The 17915-nt window shown below is 43.2% G+C and overlaps 1 protein-coding gene across 4 annotated transcripts in view; it reads left to right on the top strand.

Moving 5' to 3' along the window:
* Positions 1-4033: 4033 nt before the first annotated feature.
* The window catches only part of ZNF704 (zinc finger protein 704), a 161133-nt gene continuing 147251 nt past the window's right edge, over positions 4034-17915 (top strand). For 2 of the 4 annotated variants that reach the window (XM_030553335.1, XM_030553333.1), the window contains exon 1: positions 6277-6343. The gene's annotated coding sequence lies outside the window, so the exon portion shown is untranslated. Of the gene's footprint in view, positions 5848-6213; positions 6344-17915 lie in introns of those variants that run through there. The other 2 variants (XM_030553334.1, XM_030553336.1) reach the window with 2 other exon arrangements.

Here is a 17915-nt window from a genome sequence, read left to right as displayed (position 1 = left end):
TACCTATATAATATAACTGAAAACAATGCTTTTTGGGAACCATCTCCGGACTTCAATTTAACATTAAGTTGCTAGAACCCTGACCCCTCTGCATGACTGTGGTGTGCAAAGGCGAGACGATCCTGAGTGGCCAGGCCATTGTAGCAGAAAGAGAGCCTGAAACATAAGGCTTTGTATCAGAAGCCCAGTGTGCTCCAGGTGAAGTTTGTCTGTATATTGGGAGTGGTGAGCATAAGAGATTTGCTTCATATGTGTACTCTGTGTATGCTGCTAATAAGCAGATGTTTAGAGCACAGCTGTTTAAGGCTCTTTCACTGGGAAAAGGTTTCACAGACTTGTAGAGCCCTGAGCCCCATGGGAAAAGGCAAGTACTTAAATTGACCAGGTTTCTTCCTGAGCCCCAGGGGTAAGGAGAGGTGCCTTACACCCCCAACCCTTGGAAGGGAGAGGGTGAGTGTGCCTAAATTGACTGGGTCATGCCTTGAGTCCTCAGTAGGATATAGGCAGGATGCCCTAAACTGTTGTGGGTAAGAGCATGGCAAAAAAAAAAAAGTCCTCTGTCCCAATTTTTCACACTTTCTATCTCGTCACCCTATAAGGAAAGAGAGTTGATTGAAAGACAATGGATTCTGTTACACATTTGATTCCTAACACTTAGTGGACCTAGAAGAATAAATATTTAGCAGGGCTGTGGAAGCTCTGCATTTAATCCCTAAACTGTTCTTATAAATCTTCTTAGGACATCGCTTTTGTTTTATAATTAACCTCTCGGAAAATCTGTGTTAAACTGCTGCTCCAGTGCTGCAGGATGAGAAATGGGCTGGGGAGAAATGGAACAAATAGTTATTTCTGTCTTCCAGGCGTACATGAAATTTTGAGAGAGAAAATCTTCTTGCTATCATCCCAATCTGGCTCAGCTAGAGAGTGCTAAAAATCTCAGACCAGTCTCTGCTCTGTTTCACTGCTCTAAATCCAATGCACAGACAATAATTATCAAGTCCATTGAATTCTACAATAATTCTAGGGAGAAACAGTCTAACTGAAGGTTTAAATATACAGAGATGTATTCTGAAATTACATTGAAGAAAACAAGTTTTTCTATAGCTTCACCCCAGCATAAATTAGTGTAGAATGTAATTCTATGTAAGTATTTAAATACATTTGATAAAGGAGATAACTAGTTTTACCTATATAATATAACTGAAAACAATGCTTTTTGGGAACCATCTCCGGACTTCAATTTAACATTAAGTTGCTAGAACCCTGACCCCTCTGCACGACTGTGGTGTACAAAGGCGAGACGATCCTGAGTGGCCAGGCCATTGTAGCAGAAACAGAGCCTGAAACATATCCTGGGCCAGATGATAGTCTTTATTTAGTTGTTCACATGCTAGATGTGTGGCTGCATAACCTTACACTTGTGACAATGATTAATTCAATTTGCCTACCATTTGTTTTCCCATTTCCCTTTTAGTGTATAATTATGACTGAAACATATAGGGGTAGAATCTGATGTTAGTTTCATCAATGTAAACCTTGAATAATTCCAGTGAATTGATTCAGTAAATTTGACTCTGTGAATTTGTATTCAGTGGAATTACTCCAGACTTACACCAGTGCAAATGAGATCTGAATGTGGCCCACTATCCCCCATAAAGTGTTTATAATTTAAACTACTGAGGACTTTTTTGCAGATGTCTCTGCTCTACCTAGTCATAGTGTAGCCAATTAGTTCATTTTATCATCCATTTATCATTGTAGTATGTGATATTATGGTCAATTCATATGCTATTTCATATGTAATCAATGTGTGCAAAATAGATTTGTTACTAGGTCATAGGCTTAACAATGCTTGACTTGAGTGTGTGAATGATGAATAACCCTATGCCAGTAAAGTCACAAGATTACTGCAAAAGATGTGCCAATAGGTAATGTAATAAAAAACTAGATTGCAATAAATGGTAAGGTAATGTCCAAGATCACGAGACACCTGATTGTAACATCATGGAATGTCCTGTCTTGACCACAGGGTACATAGGTGCTTATGAGCATAAGAGGAACTAAGAACAACCTAGGAAAACTGGGGCACCACAATATCCATGGAGTATGGAAGCACAGATAAGGAAAAGAGGGTTGAAACCCTCATGCATATGCATAAGGTGTTGTGTGTGCTCAGAACAAGATAAGAGATTCCCTGGTTGGGTAAAAGTGGGAAGACGCAAGGGACGAGCCCAAGAATTGACCTCGCAGGAAACCCCAGCAGGAGCCATCCCTCTGTTGATGATTTGTCTATTGAGCAGTCCATCGGACCCTAGAATATCTTTAAGGATGTGAGATTGATTGATTACAATCTTAGATATTATGTAGGATTTCTATATGCACGGGTAACTGTAATCTTACTTATTGATTTAAGAAAACTTGTAGTACAGATAAGACATTGTAATTGTGATTGTCTGTGGTCACTATTCTTGGACTTTGAGTGCTCTTAGAGTCTCCAAATTTGAGAAAAACACCAGAGGTAATTTTCACCCAGTTGTGCTTGAAACTGTAGCAGTAGGAGCTAAACCCATGGTAGTTTAATACAAAATTACTACATTCAATAAATATATTTAAATAAAAAAGGCTATAATAGTGAAAATTGCCTACAGCTTATCCTTGACAGGTTCTCAGAACAACTAAACAGTTTGGACTCATTATCAACCTGGACAAAACTGAAGTCCTCTTCCAACCAGCTCCCTCAACCACTACCCCTGAGCCAAATATAATCTCTGATGGCCCAAAATTAAAGAATGACAATCAATTTGCATACTTTGGCTGTGTCATCTCAAGTGATGGTTCTCCAGATCAAGAAATATCAGAATTCAAAAGGCTTAGGACACTCAACCAACATACCATCAAACTCTTGACAAAACTGATGATATACAATGCAGCAATGATAGCATCCCTTTTATATGGGTATGGAACATGGACAATTTACTGCAGCCACATCAAGCAACCTGAAAAATTTCACATGGGCTGTCTTTGCTCTCTTCTGAGGGTCCATTGGCAAGACAAAGAGTCAAACATTAACATCCTTGAAAGAGCAAAAACAACCAACATGGAGGCGATGACTATCAAAGCTCATCTTAGATGGATGGATCATATTATGACAGACTCCTGAAAAGTGTCCTTCATGGCTAGCAGAAACTCAGAAAGTGCAGGAATGGTGATCAACGCAAATGCTTCAAAGATACTCATAAGCAAAATCTCAACTCATGTAACATAATTATCGATAACTTTGAAGACACAACTAAAGACAGACCTGAATGGAGAGCAACACTTTGAAAGAGACAGACATGTAAAACTGATTGGAAAAAAGGGTCAAGCTTCATGCCGAGCCTCCAGCAGAAGCCTGCACATTCCTACGTGACCTCTGTTTGCAACCTTGCTCCTCACAGATTAGACTATGGACCACAAGACATGTTGTGACATCATTGTTGGATATGACAGACAGCCATACTGTGGACTTAAGGTATTATGGAAGATCAGAAATTAGATTTATGATATTCAAATTAGGGCTGTCAAACAATTAAAATTGTGATTAAGCATGAGATTAAAAATAATTGTGATTAATTGCAGTTTTAATCACACTCAATAATAGAATGCAATTTATTTAAATATTTTAGTTTTCTACATTTTCAAATATATTGATTTCAATTACAACATAGAATATAAAGTGTACAGTGCTCTTTATATTTTTTATCACAAATATTTGCACTGTAAAAAAATAAACAAAAGAAATACTATTTTTCAATTCACCTCATGCAATTATCATAGTGCAATCTCTTTATCATGAAAGTGCAACTTACAAATGTAGATTTATTTTTTGTACATAGCTACACTAAAAAATAAAACAATATAAAACTTTGGAGCTTACAAGTCCCACTCAGCCAATTGTTAAGACAAACATGTTTGTTTACTTTTACGGGAAATAATGCTGCCCACTTCTTATTTACAATGTAACCTGAAAGTGAGAACAGGTATTTGCATGGCGCTGCTGTAGCATTGCAAAGTATTTACATGCCAACTATGCTAAACATTTGTATGTCCCTTCATGTTTTGACCACCATTCCATGAGCTCTGTAGGAAAACATCAAAAAAAATTTATAATACACTTAAATTGGTATTCTATTATTGTTTAACAGAGCGTGATTAATTTAAGTTGAGTTAATTTGTTTTGCGTTAATTGCTTGAGTTAACTGTGATTAATTGATAGCTATAATTCAAATACATGAATGTACTGTAAATGTGGATTCATTCAGTCTATAACCTTTCAAGGCTTTTAGGCCTTGGGCATGATGGAATACACATTTAATGCAAAACTTAAACCTGTCTTTGTCTTCATTTTCACTGTCCATTTTGCCTTCCAATTTATGTGATTAGAAGTGAAAAGAGGCGGGATTTATTTTTGTCTCTTTTTCAAAAGCAGGATTGAGCCACTAAACACAACAGAGGTAAGAAGCTAGATAATCATGTGTATGTCAGAAGATATGAGAGAACTGCACATCTAATCAGTGACAACTCTTGTCAAACTTGTCAATCCCCAACTGAGCAAATTTTTGCCACTGTAATTGGCAGCATCACATACTCTTATTACTGTGTTTTGTTAAGCATGTGGCAAAGCAACAAAACAGTATTGCATTATAGTTCGTAAAAGAGTGCAAAGCTACAGTAAAATGAGTCTTTCAAGTGCTTGCAGTACCTACTTCCAAGACTCTTTGGGAATAAGAACTAGCTATAGGGGAATTGGCAATGGTCAGTCTATTCACAGATCCTGTCACAAAAATCCCCACCTACCCAGAAGCAAGAGGTAGAGAGAGAAAAGACAGTTCTTTCTATTAACAGCACAGCATGTTAATGAATTTAAAAAATAAGAGGTGGAGGGACAGCAGAGGTGAGGATGCTAATAGCTGCCATAGTCCTATAACATTGGCTAGGGCTCCAGTTCTTTAGAACAAATGTTCAAAGACCAGGGCTATCCTCTAAAACTGTTGGTAGCTCTGATTCAGGGCGTCCCTTTTAAAATAAAGTAGTATCCTGCTCTGGAAAGATTGCTGTTTATCAATGAGAGTGCTATATCTGTTTAACATAGGCTCTATCACCTACTAGGACAATATTCTATGCACAGAGGGGTGGATTTGAAAAAACAAAAACTTACTGGAGCATCATCTCTAACTCCTGTGATCCTTTATACATGGAGGCGCACGTTGCTGTATAAAAGTTAACTGGTTCGTAATTCCTTATTTCTGTTGTAAATAACTTTAATTTTAATAAAATACGGGACACCACACTGGAGTGAAAAGCAGGGCGCTGTGGGACTCGGATGACTGATGCCCCTGGCAATGAGGTAAGGTTGAGAAGGTGCAACTGCTGAATAATGATTTGTTTTCAAAATAACTGTTTGATTCTCATTAACGGTAGAAATCTACTAGTCCTGTGTTTGTCAGAGTTTATTTAAACGAGAGCACCCCTCAAGTGTCATCACGGGGCTAGGCAGGTGGCAAATGTTAAGTACTGCTAACAATCTCGCCCCGGCTCCCTTTCTCAGGCAGCAGCGATCCTTTCCTCTCTCCCTGGGAGAGGCGTGGTGGTGACAGCGCTGGAGCATGGCCATTGCTCTCCTGCGAAGGGAGGCGAAGCGACGCGCTTGGCTGGGCGGTGAGCCGGAGGAATCCAGTCCGGGTTTTGGGGCAGAGGACTAACTGGCTGCCTGCAAGGAGCGGCGAGTAAAGCAGGAACGCACCGCTGCCGACAGCTGGGGCAGAGCAGAGGGGACGGGCAGGCCCGCGCCGAGGGCAGCGGGAGCAGGTGGGGAAGCCGCGGGACTGGGGAGTCAGTGCCCCTCCGGAGCCGATTGCACCCGGGCTCGCCTGCCCCATGGCTGCAGCGCGTCTATTGCGCCGCCCCACTGCCCCCTCCAGCGGCTGTGTCCCCCTGTGAGCGCCGCCGCCGCCGCCTCCCGAGCCCCGGGTGTCTATGAGCGGCCGGCGCGGGGCCGCTGCCGGGAGCTGAGCCGCGCCCCGGGCTCCGCACCATGCAGGCGCGGCGCTTGGCCAAGCGATCCAGCCTGGGCAGCCGACGGCCAAGCGTGCCGCTGGCGGCGCCCGCCCCGGATGGGGGCCGGGCCCCCAAGCCCGAGAGCGGCTGCTGGAGGCCGCCCCGCCGCGAGGGCTCTGCCGCGGCGCTGGAGGAGGAGGAGGACGAGGACGTGGTGGTGGAGGAGGAGGAGGAGGAGGATGAAGAGGAAGGCGGCTTGGGGAGCCCGCCCGCGCCGCTGCCCATCCCCGCCAAGGGAAGCCTGAAGGTGCGTCCCGGGCCGGGGGGCTGGAGTCCCGCCGGCCCCCTCCCAGTTAGGGAGGGTCTTGAGTGCCCAGCCCCTGCGCCGGTGGGAGTCCCGCTCCACGCTGTGCTGCAGGCAGGGTGGGTGGGGTGGCGGCCGCTCCCTAGTCCGGAGCGAGAAGCTGCGCTGGGGGGCGGGCCCCACTGCCCGCTCTCTGGGATGGGGCCTGGACGTGTGCGTCATGGGTGCTGCCCCCTCCCGTGTTGGGGTGACGGAGCAGGTCAAGGGTTGGGAGAACTGGGGGGCTGGGGGCGGCACCTGGAGGTGTGTGTGAAGACGGGGAGCCTGCTGTGAGTGCCACCCTCTTCTCGGGGGGTTGGGCATGGGCGAAAGGGGAGGGGCAGGGTGCTGCCCTTCTCAGGCTGGAGGAGGGGAGCATTGGGAGTAAGGGTTATTGCTATTCTCTTCTTCAGGGCTGGGTGCACCACCCCCTCAGTGACACAACCTGTCTCTTTCTCCAGGGCCAGGTATTGAGGGGGATGTAGTGGATGCTGCTCCCTTCTCTGGTTTGGGTGTATGTGTTGTGGAGGCCACCCTGTTCTCCAGGCATGGGCACAGAGAGGGGCATTGTGTGTGCTGCTCCTTCCTCTGGGTGAGAGGTGCTCTTCTAGCTCAAAAATTCTATTGAAAACTGTGGTAATATACAATAGGAAAGCTATAAACTACGGAATCTCAACATGTAAAATAATCTGTTGGTTAGCTACAGGGAGCTATATTGTTGGCTCACTGCTGTTCCTCAGCTCTCTGGAACAGGAGGGGTAAGTCATGGGTGTAGAAAATGTGGAGCTGTTTTGCTGCTTATAACATTAATAGTTGTGAACGCCTTTTAAATCGGATCCTGTACTCAACAAGTACTTAAAGTCATTGTGAGCTTTATTTTACTAGTGCTCAATGTGGTTATCAACAAAAACGAGCGGGGTTGGTTGTTTTTTTTTATTTTTGTTAGTATAATTTTATGGGGGATTGTTGGTTTCTGAAATAGTGGGTACAGCCATTTTTCTGAAGTAGGAATTAGCATTTTATCAGCGATTTGGGAAAAGCAATCAGTCATGGGAGTCCTACAGTTAAAATGTATGTGGTGGAGTCTTCTAATATTTTAGGTGGTTTAGAATACTTAAAGAACTAAATATTTCCCTTGTTAAATGTATGTCTTAGATTTATTGTCAGATGATTAAGGGATTTGTAACTTAATTTTGACCATCGCTCTAGATTTTTCAGGAGTAAAGCTGGACATATAAGTGCCCATGTGTCACATTAGACAGATTGCCAAGAAGTACTGGGATATGAGGAGTTACAGGTAGCTCTGGTAAGCTGCATTAAATGGGTGATTTAAAAAAGACGATTTTTAGTTACCATATTAATTGAATATTAAGATTTACTCAGTGTTTAGACCAGAGGTTTTTGTGGGGTGCACAGAGGAATGTTCGGGGAGGTGAGCAGCAACAGCCCTGGGGGGGACTTCCACCTCCTGACTTACCTCAGCAGTCCACCCAGCTTGCGGGTGAGTGTCAATGCCTCCATGCCCAGCCCTCAGTCCATCCCCAGAGATTGTCTCATGCAGCTTCCCCCACCCTGAATACCCACTGGGAAAGGGACAGGTATTTGGGGAGGGCACACCAAAAAATTGTAACTCAAAGGGGGGGACTCAGCTCAAAAAAATTGAAAGCTGTTGGCCTAGACCCTGTGTGGAGGCCTGATTCAAAGTCCAAAGTCAATGAGATTATCTCCATTGAGTTCAACGTGCTCTGGATCAAGACTTGTCTGAGTGCTTTAGAAATGTCTATAGGCCCTGAACCTGCAAAGGTCTATGCACCTGCCTAACTTTACTGCCATGAGTAGCTCTATTGATTTCAGTGAGACAACTTGTGGTAAATTAATAGTAATGGTAGTAAAGTGAAGCATAGTGCAAAAAGTAAGTCTTTGCAGGATCTGGGATGCAGATAGGTAGAGATGTTGTGGGACATTTATACTGAAGTCAGATAATTTATATACACTTTTGTAAGTTTTAAAAATTCTATTTTATCATTTTCTAACAAGGAGGGAAAAAGTACAAAAACCGTATAGAACTTGTGAAAGGTGCAAGGTTGACCTTAGTCCTTTGCATATCCACAGTAAAAAGCACAACAAAAGCTGCAACAGTTCAAGATACCTCTATGCTATTAAAGTGTTTCAATCTTTACTCAGAGGGATTGTTGTAGGAGTGTGAGGGTAAATCCAAGCAAGTTCAAGCATTGGCCTATCTGCAGAGCCTTTCACAAAGATGTCAGTTGGAGTGATAATTTGTGACACATCATTATGATCTGGACTGAGACCCCAATCCATATTATTCAGGTTTCCAAGCAGCTGACACCTTGTAACTACTTAGTCACTACAGATCTATGTGACACTTGAACTGGCAATCTAGAGATGAAGGGCTCTGTGACTGATTACTAATCCCATGTATCACCTTATCCCACTGAAGTTAGAATCATGGAAGTCTTTCACACATGACATGGAAAGTGAATCTTTGAAGCATATGATAGGAGGCAAATTACATCTTGTATCACACAGGAGAAGGAAACTAATGGGGAAAGTCTAAAGTGGAATACTAATAAAATTAAATATTATCTAGATTGCATGCAATTTATAGCTATATAATGTGGATTTCCTGAATATACTGTTTTCTGTGTTGGCAAATATTCTCTTGAGAAGTGTGTTACGTGAATACGTATGAAGGTATTCAGATGTGAGGGTTTTTGTTTTGCATTGATTGTTTGTATGTGCCTAGTGTTCACTGACAAGCATATGAGCCTTATAGATCAGATCACAGTAGTAATTTGATCAGATACTGTTTCATGTAGTTTACTTGGTGTCAAGTGTTATGCCTCTTTCACTGAATAGTGGCTTTCATTGAGTAGTAACATAGATGTTGGTATATTAGAAGAGAGTATGCATAGTTGTCAAAGTGCATTGTTTCAATGTTTTGTTCTTGACTAAATATTATAAACAAAGTAATGAGTTATAATTTAACATGTACAAGAATATAAGAGGGACTGCCCTTATTTATAGACTGATAAACATATGCCCCCATGAATCAATTCTCAGGGCTCTAATACAATACTTTTAAAATATAACACACTAAAAATAAGGAAACAGACCAAAATGAACTCAGAATAGAACTCCCTCTCACTCTGACCCTGAAACCGTAGGAGCAAATAGGCCTTGCATCATGCACTAAACATCAGAAAATTTGGATTCTTGGCAATTACGTAGCCAAGGGTCTGTGACCAAAAACATTCTACCTCCTGTTCCTAGAACTCAGAACTGGGAACTCTTAGCAAAACTGATCCCAGTTGATGTCAGCTTTTGAGCTGATGCATACTAGATATTGTTTCAAATGTAGTCGGGACCTAAATCATGATGGGCTTTATAAATAAAATTCAAAATCTGGAAACAATGCTTTTCACTGCATTCCATGCAATGTGGGTGCAATGTGTACATCTCCAGAGAACACCGTTCAGTAAGAGGGATGCAATATTTTCATAGACACATTTTAGATAGCTACAAGAGACAATCAGCTTGATATTGAAGGATCAAAGAATTTTACATTAGCTGACGATTCCAAGTGGTCTTCATTGAATGGTTTATGTGGAGTGAATTGTAGTAGTCTAGTTTGTTGGCATGGGGGCTGCACTGGAGTTAGGGCTTGGAAAAAATTATTTGACAGCCAATTACCGACTATTGAAAACTGTTTGTGCCACCATACCCCCAAAGCCGTGCCCTCTCTACTATAAAGAAATAAAACTGTTGTATACTGTCCGTAATAGTGACATCAGTCAGCTTTCTATTTAACATATTTTAAAATGTGGAGAGAAAGAGGATGACAGTGACACTAAAGAGAAGTCATATGCCACAATCACTTATAGGAAAGAAAGAGTGACATCAGGGAGAGAAAGTAGATAGAACATGCAAGCAAAGAAGCTATAGCAGGGGTCAGCAACCTCTGGCACATGGCTTGCCAGGCTAAGCACCCTAGCGGGCCGGGCCAGTTTGTTTACCTGCTGCGTTGGCAGGTTTGGCCGATCGTGGCTCCCACTGGCCACGGTTTGCCGTCCCAGGCCAATGGGGGCTGTAGGAGGCGGTGCGGGCCGAGTGATGTGCTGGTCGTGGCTTCCCGCCACCCCCATTGGCCTGGGACAGTGAACCGTAGCCAGTGGGAGCTGCGATTGGTCAAACCTGCCAACGTGGCAGGTAAACAAACTAGCCCAGCCTGCCAGGGTGCTTACCCTGGCGAGCTGCGTGCCAGAGGTTGCCGACTCCTGAGCTATAGTAAGTAGGGCTCATGGAAGATAAGGAAAAAATTGACTACATTTGATTTTCACTAATGCTCATCTAAATGTATTTGTTGAATAAAGACCTTTTTAAAAATGAGTTAATATATAGTGGTGAAATTAATATATATTTCTGAGGTTGTTTTTTTTTAATGAGTCCCCTTCACCTTATCTCTTTTTAGCATGTGACTCATCATAGTATTTCCTTGTCTTCTGTTATGGTGGGAAGTGTTTGGCAAATAGGTTGGTGTTGCAGCATGTTCTGAAGATGGCTAAGTTTTGGCTCAGTCTTTTTTTTTCCTCCTCCAGTAACTTACTCCAGTGTACAGCACTCTTGACCACAGACACTTTATCTCCAGCTCTTATGAGCTTCATCCTAGGCATCACTGCTGCATTTTCCCAGAAGAACTCCAAGATAGAGAGAGTCTCTGAGTTAGCTGGGTCCTGACCTCATTAAAACCAAGGCTATCATCTGTAAGGATTTCCACCCTCCACTTCCTTTCAATGCCAAATCAAAGTACGGGTAGGATATGTCCTGCTGAGGAAATACACCGCCACAACTTCCTACATAAACTGAAGCCTCTTTGTCATTTCCACCTTTAACCCCAGATATAATGAATGGCAATAGTCCAGTCTGGAGGTGAAGAATGCATGGGTCACTGTGGCCAGATCTTGCCCAAGAGGAAAGAACTGGAGGTGGAAGAAAGCCTCAGGGGGACGACACTTTATGCCAGCTGGAACCTAGAAGAAGCATGAGGGTTGTATGTGGTGGAAGAGAGAGATGGAGACTAAGGGAATAAAGGGGGATATACTCAAGGAGCTAATAAAGTTGGTATCTGAGCCTCTAGCTATTACCTTTGGAAAAACATTGGAGACAGGAGAGATTCCAGAAGACTGGAAAAGGGCAAATATAGTGCCCAACTATAAAAAGGGAAATAAAAACAACCCAGGAAACTATAGCCGGGGAAGATAATGGAGCAAATAATTAAGGAAATCATCTGTAAACACTTGGAAGGTGGTAAGGTGATAGGGAATAGCCAGCATGAATTTGTAAAGAACAAATCATGTCAAACCAATCTGATAGCTTTCTTTGATAGGATAACGAGTCTTGTGGATAAGAGAGAAGCGGTGGATGTGGTATACCTAGACTTTAGTAAGCCTTTTGATACTGTCTCGCATGATATTCTTATCAATAAACTAGGCAAATACAACTTAGATGGGGCTACTGTAAGGTGGATGCATAACTGGCTGGATAACCGTACTCAGAGTAGTTATTAATGGGTACCAATCCTGCTGGAAAGGTATAACAAGTGGGGTTCCGCAGGGATCTGTTTTGGGACCGGCTCTGTTCAATATCTTCATCAACGACTTAGATATTGGCATAGAAAGTATGCTTAGTAAGTTTGCAGATGATACCAAACTGGGAGGGATTGCAACTGCTTTGGAGGATAGGGTCATAATTTAAAATGATCTGGAGAAATTGGAGAAATGGTCTCAGGTAAACAGGATGAAATTTAACAAAGACAAAGCAAAGTGCTCCACTTAGGAAGGAACAATCAGTTTCACACATACAGAATGGGAAGAGGCAGTATAGGAAGGAGTATGGCAGAAAGGGATCTAGGGGTTATAATGGACCACAAGCTAAATATGAGTCAATAGTGTGGTGCTGTTGCAAAAAAAGCAAACGTGATTCTGGGATGCATTAACAGGTGTGTTGTGAGCAAGACACGAGAAGTCATTCTTCCGCTCTACTCTGCGCTGGTTAGGCCGCAACTGGAGTATTGTGTCCAGTTCTGGGCACCACATTTCAAGAAAGATGTGGAGAAATTGGAGAGGGTTCAGAGAAGAGCAACAAGAATGATTAAAGGTCTTGAGAACATGACCTATGAAGGAAGGCTGGAAGAATTGGGTTTGTTTAGTGTGGAAAAGAGAAGACTGAGAGGGGACATGATAGCAGTTTTCAGGTATCTAAAAGCGGGTCATAAGGAGGAGGGAGAACACTTGTTCACTTAGCCTCTAATGATAGAACAAGAAGCAATGGGCTTAAACTGCAGCAAGGGAGGTTTAGATTGGACATAGGGAAAAAGTTCCTAACTGTTTCAGGGTGGTTAAACACTGGAATAAATTGCCTAGGGAGGTTGTGGAATCTCCATCTCTGGAGATATTTAAAACTAGATTAGATTAATTTCTATCAGGGATGGTCTAGACAGTATTTGGTCCTGCCATGAGGGCAGGGGACTGAACTTGATGACCTCTCGAGGTCCCTTCCAGTCCTAGAATCTATGAATAAGTGACGTTTTCAAAAACCTTAATGATCTTATTTAGTGAAGTTTCCAGGGTCTTGTATTATCGGAACTGTTCAGCTGTATGCATATGAGAACAATAAATGCTAGGTTGCTGATTGCATAACTGTAGTTTGCCTACGGAACTGTTCTTCTGTGACATAGCTGAAAATTCATCTTCAGTTATACTAGCAGCCATTTGAAATTAGACTGCAATTAATATTTTGGAGTAGTCACTAATATTGAATATCTAGAATCACAGGCTAATTTTTACTGTGCTCATCTAATCTTCTGTGTGAAATTCTCTTGAATCCCTGTGGATCCCACAATAGGTTACAGTAATTGTTATGGGCTGTGGTGTTATGGCCTGTGCTGGCTACATTAAATCTCATGGGATCATAAATAATCGAGTATGTGTATTGAGGCTGCACTCTTCCTGTGGTAAGATTATATCAATATCATACAGTTTTTATGAACAGAGCATTGGAAGGAGGACTGGCTGGCGAGAATTCCCTTGGTGAGCAGGAATACTAAAGGACATGTTCAACCCTCAAATACATATACGTTGCGCTCATACATACATAAAGCCAATGGGAGTTCGCTGGGCCTAAGGTTAGAATTTAGTCCTAAATGTTCATCAAAGAACAGAATTTCATGGATCTCAATTTCATTTCATTTTGCTAATAAGCAGGTTAGCTTGCATAGACTGGCTCATACGTCAGCTCTGAAGTTTACTGCTACTTTCTGCTTAGCTAAAATATTCAGTTACAAAACTATTATCTGGTAGGGGTTGAACACTGAGCTAACTGCAGCAGTTAGGAAAAGAAGCCTTATGCATGGATTGGGCAGATTGATTTGTGCATCATGGACATTCTTGATTAGTAGGGACGGGCGAACCTTGTTGCATTTGAAGGGTCATAGATCTCCACCTTAGTTTTATAGGATTGTAAAACTAGTTAGTTTTTGAGTCTTTTCCCCAATAATTTCATGCTATGTGCATGTGTATATTTAAAAGATTCAAAATAAAATGAGCTATAAAACCCATTTCAAACTGAATTTACAAGATACTGATTCTAAGGGGTTACATTCAGAAATCTTTCCACATATAAAAGTCCTCCCCACTTGCTTCCACCAGCCAAAATAGCATTTCCAACTTGAACATCTCCCACAGCCATCCCCCCGCCTTTGTCCCCAAGAAAGGCCTGGGAAAACAAGTGAGGCTTGGAGTTTGTCTTGAGGGTCAAATCTGTCTTCTGAAGGAAGACAGGAAGAGAAGAAGGGAAGCAGAATCCAAAACCTTTGCTGAGAGTGCTTTGCTGCCAGCTTCTTGCAGTTATACGTGGAGCGGGCTGTGAGTCTGAGCACTTATCATGCTCTCAGCTGTCACAGTAATGCACACTTTTTTAACTAAAGAGAAGCCTGTATTAATATATTGAATATAGGAGAGCCCTCAAATGTAGGCTGGCACTCTATTTTTGTCAGAGTTGTGTGAGGTGTGTGAGGGTCATTTTTGTTCTTGCAGTAGCATTTCTCTCTCTTTCCCTCTGTTCTTTCTTTCACAGTCTCTCTAAAATATCACAGGAATTCAATACTTTCTGTAGTAGATCAGGCCTAGATAGGTCGCATCGACCTGTGTGTGCATGTGTCTACACTCAGATTTGTCTCCATCCAACATAAGTGCCCTGTTAGGTGGTTTTATTGCATCACCATCCCTATACAGCATGGATCTATGGTCAACCTGCTGAGGTCGACACTGTGTGAATGAAGATGCTCCATGACCTCCGTCAATCGTAACAGTCCTCCAGCAGCTGTCCCACAATGCCCCATTCCATGCGACCATGACGGCTCTGGTCACAGTTGTAAACTCCACTGGCTAGGGGGTCACAGAGACCGGAAACAATGGCTGTTTCCCTCCAAATCTCAGCCTGTTTTTGAAATGCCAAGCTTGGTGAGCACACCTAGCTGTTCACCCTTCTTATGAGCAACTATCCAACCAACTGTGCTGGCTCCATGCACTAGATGCAGTCCGGCATGGAGTAGACAGGTGGTGTTCGATCTCCTGGGCCTGTGAGAAGAGGCTGTGCAGGCGCAGCTATGAACCAGGTGTAGAAATGTGGCGATCTACAAACAGACTGCATGGGGAATGCAGGCAAAGGGGCACGTTGGGATCAGCAGCAGTGCCATGTGAAAGCGAAGGAACTCCGTTGGGTATGCCAGAAGACCAGGGAAGCCAACAATCAATCTGGTGCTGAGCTGCAAACCTGCTGCTTTTACAACGAGCTGCATGCCATGCTTGATGGAGATCCGCTAGTACCCTGCACATCACTGTGGATACCTCAAAGGAGCCAGAGAATCCTGCCGTGAACAGTGAGCAGAGGGGAGCTGCTGCTGGGGGCTCCAGCCATGCTGTGAGCCAGGAGCTGTTTGAGATTTTGCCAGTCTAGCCAGTCCTGGCAAGGGAGCATGGATGAGCCTGCTGAAGGGGAGGACAACGCGGGTAAGTGTGCGCATGCATTTTCCCTTACAATATCTAAATTTAAAGATGGTGTTCGGCTCATCCCCAACTTAATAAGACATAAGTATCAACTTTTCATTGTTTTACTTGTATGAGAAGAGTGAGAGGTACAACAAACAGAGGTAGAGTTGGTTTCTGTTTTTCCCTGGTTGGTAGGAGTGTGGGAGAACCTGTGGAGCACTTCATTTATGTATATAGGACCCTTTTATCCTCCTGAGAGGTCTTGATGAAACTTCTATGGAGATACCTTGCAATTTTCTCCTAAAGATTTCTACAGATGGCTGCCTTATATCTTCCTCCATGGTAGGATAGTTTTCCATGCCATTCTGAGTTTGGCTGGCACCATTGCAGTAAACAAGCTAGCGGCATATGAGTCTGGATGGTTTCGGGATACCAGCAGCAGCTGTATTCTCTGTGCCTTTGTTAACCTCAGAGGGAGATATCAGCTGCAACCACCTGTGCAAAATAACACCAGTATTCAGTGCCATTGCCTGATACTCAGACGCGTGGAATAGGGACTGAAATTGTATTGTTTCTTGCAACAGAAAAGCATCTTCCCTCCCCCTGGCAGACCAAACACACCATGGCTGGGGCTGGAAAGCAGTGCGAGCCGAGGTACTCCAAAGCCAAAGTTCGAGTAAGCATTTTTCATTAAAAGTGTTTATGGGAACAAGGGAACTGAGTTTTGAAACTTCTTTCCCTTTCCATTGTGAATGTGAATCCAGTGGCACATCTCTGTCTTTATCAGCAGCTTCTGGCATGAAAACCTTGAGTGGTGCTCCCTTCTATGCTTGCAGAACATCTGGCACTTAGGAGGAGGAGAATAAAAAGGACTAGGGAGGACATGTTCTGTGAGATCCTGCAAGCCAGTGTTGCATCAGACTATGATCAAGGGGCTTTGAGGACCAATATGACTGACAGCACGGAGAAGGAAAGAGGACAGGAGAAAATCCCAGCAGGAAAAGGAGGGGGAAATGCACCAGGACATAGTGGCTCTTCTCAGGCTGCAAACCCAAATGTTGCACATCCTGGTTGACCTACAGGCCCCAAAATCTCAGACTCCCCTCCCTTTGCAGAACTCCATGGCCACTGCTTCCTACTCCCCCAACATTCCATGTAGCATCATGGGCTGCATCCTTATGCTTAGCACTCCATACAAGGGGACAGCAAGGGAAACCACAGCTTCACATACACTCACCTGTGGGAACTGCCGGTGGCACATGTGTAACCACAATGGACTACATTTGTGCACCAATATGGACAGAAATGTTTACTTCCAAGTTCCACTCTGTTAATGTACGTTAAAAGTTTGTATAGCATTTTTTCCTGCACTTAAAAAAACCTCAATACTCAATAAAGTTCTATTTTTTGAGAATCGGATTATTTTGATTAGTTCACAACACATATTGCAGCATGCAAAGTGGTACTCAAAGCACACAGTACTTATAAATGTACTGCAAGTACTACACAATTCTTAGTAGCGCCCAAAGCTCCAGGTCTGGAGAACAGTCTAGCACAGAACACTGCTGTGGCTGATTGTTAAAGTGCTGTGAAATTATGCAGGACACAATAGGCAGCTATAATCCTTGGGATATTTTTCTCGCTGAGATCCAATCAAGTGGGTAAACACCACCAGCCTCCCTTCAGTTTACCAATAGCACATTCAGCTGTCATTCTGCACCTGCTGAGTTAGTCAGCTTGATCAGTTGGTACTTCAGACTTCGTATAGATTGGAAGATGTTGTGATTGGCGCATTCTTCTTGTCCTGGCCTTCCTTCCTTATGTGCGGTCATGTCTTTTCACGATAAAATCTTCCCATCTCTTTAGAGGTCAGCTGAGTGGTTGTTTAAGTTCTCGTGGGTACCACATGGCGACAGCTGCAGTCCACTGATTGTCAGTGAGCCTCGCTATATGGCCGTCCCATCGTATTTTACTATGCTTGCTCTCAAAGATGACATCCTGCACTCCACTCTACTGTCTGATCACTTCACTGGGAACTCGTTGCAGATTGAAATTCTCAGAATTCTTCTTTCCATCGACCTCTCAGTGACAGATAGTTGCTGCTCCTCAGTCTTCATCAGCACCCATGGGCGCTGAGTTGTTAGTTGACTCTTTCCTTGGTGCAGTCAAGGGGACCAATATATGGCTTTGTGAGCCCGAGAAGCCAAAGGGAAGGCTGGGTCCCCCAGAATCACTATTGGCATTTCCATAACACCAATGGAAATCCACTGATTGGGGAAAAATGTCCCAACTTGCAGTTTTCTGAACTGTCCTGTATTCTTAAAGATGTAAGCATTATGCACCTTCTCTGACCAGGCAACATTGATGTTGATGAAATGTCCCCAATGATCCGCCAATGCTTTTATAACTATAGAAAAGTAGCCCTTTTTATTGATATACTGCGTGGCAAGGTGGGCTGGTGCCAAAAT

The sequence above is a fragment of the Gopherus evgoodei genome, chromosome 2 (genome assembly GCF_007399415.2).
Source record: "Gopherus evgoodei ecotype Sinaloan lineage chromosome 2, rGopEvg1_v1.p, whole genome shotgun sequence".
Taxonomy (NCBI): Eukaryota; Metazoa; Chordata; order Testudines; family Testudinidae; genus Gopherus; species Gopherus evgoodei.
This window is presented reverse-complemented; position numbering and strand designations above follow the sequence as displayed.